This window comes from Jaculus jaculus, chromosome 1, assembly GCF_020740685.1.
Source record: "Jaculus jaculus isolate mJacJac1 chromosome 1, mJacJac1.mat.Y.cur, whole genome shotgun sequence".
NCBI classification, from domain to species: Eukaryota; Metazoa; Chordata; class Mammalia; order Rodentia; family Dipodidae; genus Jaculus; species Jaculus jaculus.
The window spans coordinates 260613045-260626101 of NC_059102.1; positions in this window are offsets into that span (position 1 = coordinate 260613045).

Below are 13057 nucleotides of genomic sequence, written 5' to 3' on the forward strand. Positions count from 1 at the left end.
GAAGGCAGTCTCATAGTTGATTTTTTAGGCATCAGCTTTCAGGTGGTCTAACCCAAAGCCTTCAATAGCTGAAAGGGACCCTGGTGTCACACGGTGTGATTGAGTAGATGTGTTTTTCTGAGAAGGTGGTGCAGTTTTTACCAGGCCCTCAAGGGACTTCAGGATCCCACCAAGGAAGGTCATCAGCCCAGAGCCTCAGACCTGGTGGCCTGAGCACTCCTCAGGTCCAATTCAGGTGGCTAGACAACCAATTCTATGCAAGATGAGGTTTCATTGTCATCTTTCTCCCTTGGCCAGACCTCTGCAGGAGGGCTGCTGGGCTCCCTTCTAGACACCTTGTGTAAGGAGAACAAAGAAATAGAACTGTTTCCAGAGGACACAGGCTGAGCTGTCAAAAGGCTTTTTTTTTCTTCTTTCTTTTTTTGAGTGTATGAATTTTGGGGATGAGCCTAGAAAGGTCTTACTTGGGGCAGAGAATATAAGGTCAACGGGAATTGGTAATGGACATTAAGTTGTTTTTTTTTTTAAATTTTATTTATTTATTTATTTGAGAGCGACAGATACAGAGAGAAAGACAGATAGAGGGAGAGAGAGAGAGAATGGGCGTGCCAGAGCTTCCAGCCTCTGCAAACGAACTCCAGACGCGTGCGCCCCCTGGTGCATCTGGCTAACGTGGGACCTGGGGAACCGAGCCTCGAACCGGGGTCCTTAGGCTTCACAGGCAAGTGCTTAACTGCTAAGCCATCTCTCCAGCCCGGACATTAAGTTTTTAAAGTGCTACCTGGCGAATTCTCCAAGGAGACAGATAACTCAGCAGCAGGAATTACTTTCTAAAAGTAAGCCCTGTCTCATATGCGACAGAATGGGGCTCCCAATTGCCCCACACATTTGGGTTTCCAAGAGTGAATAACTGTAGGCTTGATTCAATTTCTAACCAAGGAGGCGATGAAGAGTTGGAGAGACAGCTCAGTGGATAAAAGGGCTTACCACACACGTGTGGACGGGAGTTAAGATCCCCAGCACCCATGTAAATGCCAGGTATACATAGTGGCCTGCTTATAGTTCTGGTTGAGATGGGAATCTCTGCAGGAAGCTGGTCATCCCTGGGTTCAACAGAGAGTCCCTACCTCAGTATATAAGATGGAGAGTGATTGAGAACAACCTCCAATGTCAGCCTCTGTGCATCCTCGTACATGTGAACACACATACATGCACACACCACACATATGCAAAAAATAAAAGAAGGTGACAACAAAAGTGTCTGTGTCGAGGGAACACGTCCCTGATACTGAAAACTTAAAACAGGCGGTCATGATCCCTAGGGGGTAACTGCTGCTGTCTGGATAAGTGTATACACTATGCTCATGAAACTGCCCAGTAAGCACTTCTCTGAATGTCCATACACTTATATTAATGCTACTCTCACTTTTGGTAGAGAATCTTCTCTTTTCAGATGGCAGTGATCTTGGGACGACTCAGAAGGTATCATGATGCTGTAAAGAAGTGACTGGAGTACCGAGTAACATCTCGGTCACACCTTCCAAGGCTCAGGGTCTAATGCGGTTAGAGCTGGCTGAAAGAATGTAAGAGCCAAAGGAAGGGCAGGACTCCTTACAATGTGCTCCCCGCAGACACAAAATGGCCTGGATATGACCTCACAGTGCCTGATAGTACCTACACAAGACCATCATAAAAGGAGGAAATGATGATGACATCAAAATAAAAGAGAGATTGATTGAGAGGGGGAGGGGATATGATGGAGAATGGAATTTCAAAGGGGAAAGTAGGGGGAGGGAGGGTATTACCATGGGATATTTTTTATAATCATGGAAGATGTTAATAAAAATTGAGAAAAGAAAAAGTGTCTGTGTCACTCCCTAGGGACACTGGGGAAGAGTGGGTGATGCTTTGTGTGACAAGGAGAGACTGAGCCAGCTCTTGACTACTGCGGGCTGCCTGCCTTCATGAAGAGTCCAGTTCCTCTGCTCTGTTCTTCAGGCTTCAGACTCTCCGATGGCATCTGTCATGAGCAGACAGGTCGGAACAGGGTTAGGGGAGGGAGGGGAAGCTGTGGCCCTTACGGAAGGCTGGTCATTAGCTATTAGCCCTGCTGAAGGACAAACTGAGCTGGGCTGGACCAGGACAGGGAGTGGGATGGGAAGATGTCTCATGGGTGAATCACTTGGCCACTGTCTGCCCCTGCTCCCTAGGGGGAAGGAAGGCTGGGGAGACAAGCTCTGGCTAGCTGGGCCTGTGAAGGCAGGTTTGCCACCTTGTCCTGCCAGCTCTGGGGACAATTGGGGTTCAACTCCCTTGCCCCTTTTGCCCACCACCCAGAAGACAGAGCCGGTGACCTAATGTTGTGGGCTGCTACTGGAAGGGGCCCATCCAATGCCTAGCTTATAACTAGGTGAGAGGTCAGGGTGATCACCCGAGGGGCCTGGCTATAACTACGGGAAGCTGGCACATGCCTCCTCTGTGATCACACCCGAGCCCAAGAGGCCCATCCTCCCCCACGCCCTTCCTGAGCTTCCAAACCTGCTCTCACCCAGCAGGCCTGTCCACACCACACCCTCTCCTAGCACTTCAGGGGAGCCTGGGGACACCAGGGGGAACTTTGGGTTGGGGCCACAGAGACTATCTCTGCCCTAGTCTATCCTACATCCTGCCCATCAGGTCTGACACCGTCAATGATGTCTCCTTGGAGTCGGGGTCACAGAAGCATGGGTTATTACGTATCTGGTGGTAAAGTCAGACACATGCAGCCAGAGCGCCCAGTCTAGAGCGCGAAGGTGAAGAGGGAGGACTCCCTGGCAAGCCTGTACTCGGGGATCAGTCAGCTTTGGGACCACCTGTCAGCTTTCCTAGCATGGCCTCATTAGCCTCTTCATTTCTGTCAGGGCCAAATGAAGGCCTGTGGAGCGTAGGGAAAATTGCCTCAAGTGAGCATCAGCTTGGCTTCTGAGTCAAGGCAGACATGGGAATCCCGGGGCCTCGACTTCCTGTCAGCCTTTCTGAACCTCAATTTCTCCATCTCTAAATGGGGACTTAGTGGTTAAGGCATTCAGCTGTGAAATCTAAGGACCCAGGTTCGATTCCCCAGGACCCACGTAAGCCAGATGCACATGGTGGCACATGCATCTGGAGTTCGTTTGCAATGGCTAGAGGCCCTGGTGATCCCATTCTCACTATATATCTGCCTCTCTCTCTCTCAAATAAATGAAATATTAAAATGGCAACGATAACTATCTCCTAAGAAGATACATTATTTCACTTAACTGAGACAGAATTGGCCATCCCCAAGTATGCCACTTTATTGCAGGATTACGTTGAACAAAAGGCATCTGAAAACCAGTAGATACAAAAGAACTCTAATTTCACCTTTTTTCCTCATGTGAGAGAAAAGTAACATTCTTGTTACTACAGGCCTAGTTGAGGCTGAGAAAAATCTGTATAAACAGACCTTTCTAAGACAACTCCCTTTAGCAGGATGTTGTGGGCCCACCTGCGATCCCAGAACTGAGGAAGTAGAGGCAGGAGGATCACAAATTGAGGAGGCAGTGTATTGTTGGGCTTATGGGCATTACAGCCAGTTTCCCCTTGCCAGCGTTTGGCACAATCTCCTGTTCCTGTTGTCCACCTTATGTGGGCCAGGGGGTGATGTCCACCCTCTGCTCACGCCATCATTTTCCAGGCTATAAAGGAGCTTCCCCCTCAAGCCTATAAGCCAAAATAAATCTCTTTTTTCCCACAAGCTGCTCTTGGTTGGGTGATTTCTACCAGCAATGCGAACCTGACTGCAACACTCTGCTTCCCCTTTTTGGGCCGCACCAGTGGAGATCTTTCTCCTCCTGTGAACAGCTTCGGTCAGGTATCTGTCACAGAGATATGGAAGCGAACACAGGCTCCTTCCCTGGGACCCCGCCCCGTTGTGCAGCTGGGTGGAGCCAGATCAGAGGAGCTTCTGAAACCGTGGCGAGAGTTCAGGACAGGGACAGCCGGGTAGGGCAATACCAACAGCCATACTGGGGCAGGGGCTGTGCTGGCACATCGGCGGAGGGAAGAGGAGGCACCGGGCATCTTGAGTAACATGTCACAAGTGGTAGAAAAGGAAGGTTCTATGGCTAAGGGGCACTCAGTGGCCTGGGCAGAGGGCAAGTATGTGTCAAGCTGTCCCTATGCTTCCTCTGGAGACAGGGCTTAGGGCCAGTCTTACTCTGCTTTTCACCAGGCTGGGCCTGGTTTGCATTTTCTTTCTTTCTTTTTCTTTTTAATTTAATTTATTTATTTGCAAGCAGAGAGAGAGAGAGAAGTGACACACACACACAATGGGTGTGCCAGGGCCCTCCAGCCACTGCAAACGAACTCCAGATGCATGCACTCCTTCTACATCTGGCTTATATGGGTCCTTGGGAATTGAACCTGGATCCTTTGGATTCACAGGCAAGTGCCTTAACCACTAAACCCTCTCTCCAGCCATATATTTTTAATTATTTATTTGAGAGAATGAGAGAGAAAGAGGCAGACAGAGAGAGAGAGAGAATGAGGACTCCAGGGCCTCTAACCACAGCAAATGAACTCCAGACGCATGCACCACCTTGTGCATCTGGCTTACATGGGTCCTGGGGAATCGAATGGAGGTCCTTTTGCTTTGCAGGCAAATATCTTAACCGCTAAGCCATCTCTCCAGCCCCCACCCCAATTTTTTTTCTTTTTGAAACAGAGTTTTACTATGTAGCCCTTGGTGGTCTGGAACTTGGGGCAATCCTCCTGCTGCAGGAATGTACTGCCATGCCCAGTATGAATTTTCTTTTAAAGGGAGAATGAAGCCCAAAGGACCCACACCAATGCTGACAGTGTGTGCTACCACCGTTGACTGGAATATCTCTGCCCAACTCCCTACAATAAAGTATCCATGAAACTAAAACTTTTTTTTAATTTTTTTTGTTCATTTTTTATTTATTTATTTAAGAGTGACAGATATAGAGAGAAAGACAGATGGAGGGAGAGAGAGAGAATGGGCATGCCAGGGCTTCCAGCCACTGCAAACGAACTCCAGACGCGTGCGCCCCCTTGTGCATCTGGCTAACGTGGGACCTGGGGAACCGAGCCTCGAACCGGGGTCCTTAGGCTTCACAGGCAAGCGCTTAACCGCTAAGCCATCTCTCCAGCCCTGAAACTAAAATTTATATTTAGAAGCGATTACATGTGTAAGGGGTCAAGAGCAGCCCTGTCTGCGCGGACCGTTCTGCTGCGCTGGAAAAGCTTCTCCACTGTGCTGTCGATATAGCGGGCCAGCGACGCTGCAGAGGGCCCGACATGTCCCTCGCGCTCCCCAGGAACTGCGTGTGTTTTTATTCTATTTTGACCAACTTGGGTTGCAGTAGCCCGGCCTTGAGATGGTCCTAGAAAGACATGGGTGCTGAAGCTGTGTCGGAGGCACCTCCTGATGGTGCCCTTCCCCTGTCCTCCCTCCCCGCCTTCAGAGCATCTTCTGCTCAGGGTGGACTCAGGACGCCCCCTTCCTTGCCTTGCCTTGCCCCCACTTTATGGCTTCCTTAAGCATATGTAGACCACAGGACCCCTTGGTCAGATCTTTCCATGTGTGTGTCGTGGGGTGGGGGAGGACGTCTGCGCGTGAGGGCCTAGGTAGACTGACGTGGTTGTGGCAATCTTGGCAAGTCATTCTCCCTCTGGGTCAGTTTCCTCATCTGTACAATGGGAGTGCAGCCATTACCTTCTTGTTGTTCAGAAAAAAACACCCGACCCCCAATGTATCTTATGGAAGGAAATGACTTACAGTTGTTTTTTTTTTTTTTGTTTTGTTTTTGTTTGTTTGGTTGGTTGGTTTTAGGGGGGGTTTTGTTTGTTTTTTAAAAGTAGGATCTTACTGTAGCCCAGGCTGATCTGGAATTCACTATGTAGTCTCAGAGTAGCCTCAAACTCATGGTGATCCTCCTACCTCTGCCTCCTGAGTGCTAGAATTAAAGGTGTGTGCCACTATGCCCAGCTCTGGGCTAATCTTTTTTTTTTTTCTTTTAGAGAGAGAGGGAGAGAGAGAGAGAGAGAGAGAGAATTGGTGCACCAGGGCCTCAGCCACTGAAATGGAACTCCAGACTCTTGCGCCACCTAGTGGGCATGTGTGACCTTGCATGCTTGCCTCACTTGTGCATCTGGTTTATGTGGACCTGGAGAGTCAAACATGAGTCCTTAGGCTTCATAGGCAAGCACCTTAACTGCTAAATCATCTCTCCAGTCCTGGCTTATAGTTTTGAGGGGAAGTTTCATCAAGGTGGGGAAAGCACAGGAGTAGACAGCTCGGTGTCACAGCTCCACAACAGCAGGGAGGAAGGAGAAAGAACACCAAGTGGGGCTGGACAAATAAACCTCAAGGCCCTCCTCCCAAAGGCTCCCCCAGCTAGGGAATAAGTATGAGCCTTAATCACAAACACATGCAGCTACAGAGGACATTTTACACTTAAGCCACCACAAGGAGTATGGGCCAGATTCTATAAAGTCTCCAAGGCTCTTCGTGTAGTTGTTGAAGTCACAAGGAAGGGCCACCGGTGCAGTCAGGTGTGTGTAGGCACTGCTGAACAAAGGAGACAAGTGAGGTGACAAAAAGGACTTTCTGGCTGGAAGGCTTGTGAAGTTCTGGGAGGGGAGTATGAGGAAGGATGTGTCATGGAGAGGTGAGCGCTCAGCACACCCAGCTCCCTCCCAGCTGGCACAAGGCCGCTCTGTGCCCTTTCTCAGATCACGGTTGTTTTGGCAGCAATCTGTGGTCACTGGCGACTTTTCATCCGTTTTCAGGATGGATCTGGGGATGTTCACAGTCTGTCTAATTCACCTCTGCATCCACTTCTCTTCCACAAAGCAGATGTTTGTACAGTCCACCCCCTTCGGAATTCTAGTATGTACCCCTGGGATTGGAGACAAATTTAGTCGCTAATGCACCCAACCTTGGGAAGAAAGAGAAAGTCAGTGAAACACAGACTTTTTTTTTTAATCTTTATTTTTTGAAGTTGGGTCTCACTTTAGCCCAGGTTGACATGGAATTCACTATGTAGTCCTAGGGAGGCCTCAAACTCACAGTGTTCTTCCTACCTCTGCCTTCTGAGTGCTGGAATAAAGAAATGCATCATCATGCCTGGCTTTTTATTATTATTATTATTTATTTGAGACAGAGAGAAAAAGGCAGATATATATAGAGAGAGAATGGGTGAGCCAGGGTCTCTAGCCACTGCAAACGAACTCCAGAAGCATGTGCCACCATGTGCATCTGGCTTACATGGGTCCTGGGAAGTTGAACTTGGGTCCTTAGGCTTCACAGACAAGCACCTTAACTGCTAAGCCATCTCTCCAGCCCCACATCTGGCTTTTTAAAAAAAATTTAAATTTTTTTTTGTTATTACTTTTGTTTTTCAAGGTAGGGTCTTATGCTAGCCCAGGCTGACCTGGAATTCACTATGTAATCTCAGAGTAGCCTCAAACTCAGTGATCCTCCTACCTCTCCCTCCCAAGTGGGATTAAAGGTATGTGCCACCACTCCTGGCCTAAATGTTTATTTATTTTGTTATTATTATTATATGATTTGGGGGGGGTATGGTCTCACTCTGGCCCAGGCTGACCTGGAATTCACTATGTAGTCTCAGGGTGGCCTTGAACTCATGATGATCCTCCTACCTCTGCCTCCCGAGTGCTGGGATTAAAGGTGCGCGCCACCACGCCTGACTACATGTTTGTTTCTTTGTTTGTTTATTTATTTAAGGAGAGAGAGATTGAGAGAAAGAGGTAGAGAGGGAGAGAGAGAGAGAGAATGGGTGTGACAGGTCTTCTAGCCCTTGTGCCTCTGGCTTATGTGGGGTCTGGGGAATGAAACTTGAGTCCTTAGGCTTAACAGGCAAGCCCTTAACTGCTAAACCATCTCTCCAGTCCTCAAAGTATTTTCATTTTTTTCCCCAAAGTATTTTAAAATATTTATTTCTTTGCAAGATGGAAGAGAGAAGAGAGACAGATAAAGAGATTTAGCAGTCCAGGGCCTCCAGCCACTGCAAAGGAACTCCAGATGCATGCGCCACTTTGTGCGTCTGCTTTATGTGGGTCCTAGGGAATTGAACTCAGGTTGTTAGGCTTTGCAGGTGAGAACCTTAAACGCTGAGCCATCTCTCCAACCTCCCTCCAAAGCTTTTGTTTCTCTCCATTCTTCCAAACTCTAACCTTCTCTTTTTTCTGCAGAGCAAATGGAACGTTTACTACGTAAAGTACTCCACACTAAGATGTGACTGGTTTAGGTTTCACCTCCTCCAAGGAGCACCTGCATCTGTACATGAAGTGATGTTAAACTAAACTGTGTTTGGCATTCCTTGGTGATAGGCAAATACGCTGTCTGCACGTTTGGGTTTGTCCTGGCTCTACCATTCACCAGCCATGTGTCTATGAGTGGGCTTCCGTCTCTCTCAGAGACTCAGCTTGCTTATGTAAAATGTAGTCTAGGGCTAGAGGGATGGTTTAGTGGTTAAGTTCCTTGCCGGCAAAGCCTAAGGACCCAGGTTCAATTCTGAAGTATCCATGTAAGCCAGATGCACAAGATGGGGCATGCATCTGAGGTTTGTTTGCAGTGGCTAGAGGTCCTGGCATGCCCAGTCTCTCTCTCTCTACCTGCCTCTGTCTCTCAAATAAATAAAATATTTTTTAAAAAAGAACAAACAAATATAAAGTGGAGTCTAATGGCCCCTCTCTCTAGGGGTGTTGTTAGCTGTAAGGTCCTGAGTAGAACACAAAAGCGGGAGTGGGGGTGATTAGTGTTGGCATGACTTTGGGTCGGGGAAATGGGGCCTTTCTACACCCTCCAGTCACACCAAAGAAAAGGGAAGTCACACATAGAAGCCACTTCCTGTTTGGCTGCCAGTGTCCAAGGGAACCTGGTACCTATGTCATCTTTAGTCCCTCCCAGGAGCTGGATGAGAGGAACCCCAGGGAGGCCAAGTATAGCTCCTTCTCCAACTTCCATCCTGTGCTTTCCCGCAGTGTGGGCCCCTCGGCTAGTCTCGGGTGTCATGTTTTCTATCACCTCTGAATCCAGCTGTCAGCATATGATCCTGTCACAGGCCTCTCCTGAGCCTCTTCCCATGGAGATGTGGGCCTGCCTAGAGTGGCCTTCCTACTGAGGCACGGTCTCTTATCTTATCTGAGCCCCTAGGGCCTGGTGATTCATTAGCCTTGTCAATCTCTCCATCTTAAGTTCACCATCTGTGTGGAGATGGGGACTCAGACTTGCAGAGAGGTGATGTCAGTCCCACAGCACACCTGCATGTCAGCCCCACCCCCAAACCTCAGGGACTCCAAGTGGCCCCAGCTCTTCCTAAGGCATGGCATTTCCTCTGAAGCCCCGCTCTGCCCACTTTGTGTTTCCAGGCACCACTGGTGCCTTTGCAACCTTTAAGCCCTGAAGTCCACGGAGTGGCTTTCCTTCACTCAGAAAGCAAACCTTCTCCGGCTCCTGCTCTCTGTAATGGGGAAGAGCATCTTCCTCTGACACCCTGCCCTCTGGATGTGAGCTAAGCAAGGTTGAGGTCTGAAATGCCTCGCGGCCACTCAGCACGATCTATCACCCCGGTCCCAAGGCCAGCTGGGTATAAAACACTATCTCTGTCCCTCTAATCCATCCTACAAGGCTCCCAGAAACCCCTCAGAGCAACACTCAGGATGAACCACCCTATGGTGCTCCAAGTCTTGTTGCCATATTGATCTTTACTTGTTTCTATCCCAGTGGGATGTGCGCATGGTTAATCTTGATTGTCAATGTGCCAGATCTAGAATCACCATGGAGACAAACATCTAGTTACCATACATATAGCCGGGCGTGGTGGCACACTCCGTTAATCCCAGCACTTGGGAGGCAGAGGTAGGAGGATTACTGTGAGTTCAAGGCCATCCTGAGACTACACAGTGAATTCCAGGTCAGCCTGGGCTAGAGTGAGACCCTGCCTCAAAAAAAGAAAAAAAAAAAAAGAGAGAGAGAGAGAGAGAGAGAAACATCCTGCTTTTCACTGGTACAGTAAGAAAGGTGAAGGCAAGACTCATTCACTAAAAGCTCAAAGAGAGCCTGAATTGAGAATCCCCTTGGGGGGGGGGGGTCCCTACTCGAAAACAACAGCCTAGGGAAGTGTTTTCCCCAGGGTAAGCCTGGAAGGCAAAAACGGTTAATGCCACTGTGGTTCAAGAGGCCCACATGAACATATCAAGCTGGCCCCAGAACTTGGTACCCTGTCTACATGGTATTGATATTACAGGCATAAAATATGCAAGATTGAGGAGGTCATGAAGGATTCCACCAAGTTTCCTGAGAGCCACTGAGGCCAGTGTGTGGCAGGGTCAGGATCCCTGCAAGGACGGCCACCGCGTGAAGCTGGGAAGGTGAAGTCTGAGGTGCAGTGCAGACCTCAGGATGTTCAAGATGCTGGGATGGCAGGCATGCAGTGAGGTGGCCCCAGAAGGAGGAGGCATGTGCCATAGGAGACAGGAAGAGGAGCAGGGCTGCGCAAGGCCTTTGGAAGGTAGATGATTATAGCACAAGCCCCAAGTGCCAGAGACGGAGTTGTGGGGTTCGGTGTTTGCTCTGCTGCACAGGAGGCTTGCTTTGGTCTGCTCCTTCCTTCCTATGTCCTCCTTCTTCCTTTTCGGGATGGTAATGTTTACTTTGTACCATTGTATTTTTAAAAGTATGTAATTTGGGCTAGAGAGATGGTTTAGCGATTAAGGCATTTGTCTGTGAAGCCTAAGAACCCAGGTTCGATTCCCCATGACCCACGTAAGCCAGATGCACCAGGTGGAACATGCGTGTGGAGTTTGTTAGCAGTGACTAAAGGCTCTGGTATGCCTAGTCTCACTGTCAAATAAATAAAATTTTTTTTGAAATATGTAATTTGGTTTTTTTTTGTTGTTGTTGTTTGTATGTTTTGTTTTGTTTTTTGAGGTAGGGTCTTACTCTAGCCCAAGCTGACCTGGAATTCACGATGGAGTCACAGGGTGGCTTCGAACTCACAGCGATCCTCCTACCTCTGCCTCCGAAGTGCTAAGATTAAAGGCATGTGCCACCACGCCCAGCTTATAATTTGTTTTTCATGTTGTAGTGGCTCACAATTAAAATACAGCCTTGAGTCTCAGAGAGGCTTCAGACATCTGAACAGTGTTGGAGCTGTTAAAGACCATGGGGACTTTTAAAAAATATATTTTATTTATTTGACAGAGAAAGAGAGAGAGAGAGAGAGAGAGAGAGAGAAAGAGAGAGAGAGAGATGGGGGAGGGGAATGGGCACACCAGGGCCTCCAGCTGTTGCAAACAAAATCCACACGCATGTGTCACCTTATGCATCTGGCTTATGTGGGTCCTGGGGAATCCAACTTGGGTCCATTTGCTTTGCAGGCAAGAGCTTTAACCGCTAAGCCATCCCTCCAGCCCCCATGGGGATTTTTGAAGTTAGGCTGAATGCCATTTTGCCTTATGAGATGGCCATAAGCCTATCAACAAGGGGCGTAAGGTTATGGATTAAAAGTGATGTTCGGTTGTCAAATTAACAAGGTGTGGATGCGTGCTGGCTAGCAGCATCAACTTGACAGAGCTAGAAAATGGCCTAGGAGACAAATCTCTGGGTATGTCTCTGAAGAGGTTTCCAGGTTGGGTTAATTGAGGTGAAAGATTTACCCGAAAGCACCATCCCATGGGCTGTAGTCCTGGACTGAAGAAAAAGGAGAAAGTGAACTGAGCACCAGCTTCCCCCCTCCGGATTGCTGACGCAATGTCACTAGCTGCCTCAAATTCCTGTCCTATCACCATGACTTCCTAGCTGTGATGGACTGTGCCCTCAAACTATGAGCCAAAATAAACCCTTAGGTTGCTCACAGCAGGTATTTTGTCACAAAGAGAAAAGTAATACAGGAGCTGGAGAGATGGCTTAGTGGTTAAGGTGCACACCTGTGAAGCCTAAGGACCCAGGTTTGATTCTCCAGGTCCCACGTAAGCTTGATGCACATGGTGGTGCATTCGTCTGGAGTTGGTTTGCAGTGGCTGAGGCCCTGGCGCACCCTTTCTCACTCACTCTCTCTCCCTCTCTGTCTCTAATGAATAAATAAATAAAAATAAATCTTTTTTTAAAGAAAAAGTAATATGGCATGTGTGTGTATACCATGGTGTGAATATGCACACATGCATGTGTGTGTGAATGCATATACACATCTCTGTGAATACACATATGTGCTTGGGTATTACATATGGGTATGTACATGCATGTGTATATGAATGTATGAACATGTGTATCCACCTGTACCTGGAGCCTGGGGTGAAAAGGACACACCACCACCTTTAGTTACAGCCAAAGACAACTGCAGGGACAAGCAGGTGGTTTTTCAGCTCTGGGAGCCTCCTATTGCCCAGCCAGAGTGCCTAGATCTTGCCAAAGCACCTAACTGACTTCTGCCTCTGCGAGCTAATATTGCTGCAAGAAGAAGCACTCAGGAACCAAGAAGCTTTAGGCAGGGGAGGCTAGCAGGGTGCTGAGCCTGCGCTCGCAGAAGCAGCTTGAGACGTGGCCTTGGGGCGCTTTTAAAGACACAGCCAACTCGGTGAGCACTGCCTGGAGGTAGGGGTACAGCAGAGGTGGCCTGCTCACCTGGACTGTCAGCCTGGGGAACTAAGGCAGCACTGGGCTGTCCTGGGTGGGAGCACTCTCCTGGGAGGCAGCGACACTGTCTCCACCCAGAATGACCTATTGGCTGCCAGGGTGACTCAGAACCTGCCAACACGTCTGAATGTGCTGCAGCAAGCCCCAGCTTCCCCTCTTCCCTTGACACCACCCCAGCAGGCCTTGATGGGACCAATGCCTCCTCCCATGTTCAACTGCAAGTTGGCTATAAGCCATCAGGCCACTGTGGCTATTTTCCAAGCCCTGCTAAACCCTTGTGACAGATCAGACTCCCTTCCCCAAACACTTTTGGGAGAGGCCCAGGTGGCTGGACAGTGTTCCCAATAGCTCTCTGGGGGGAGGGTGGGGTCATGT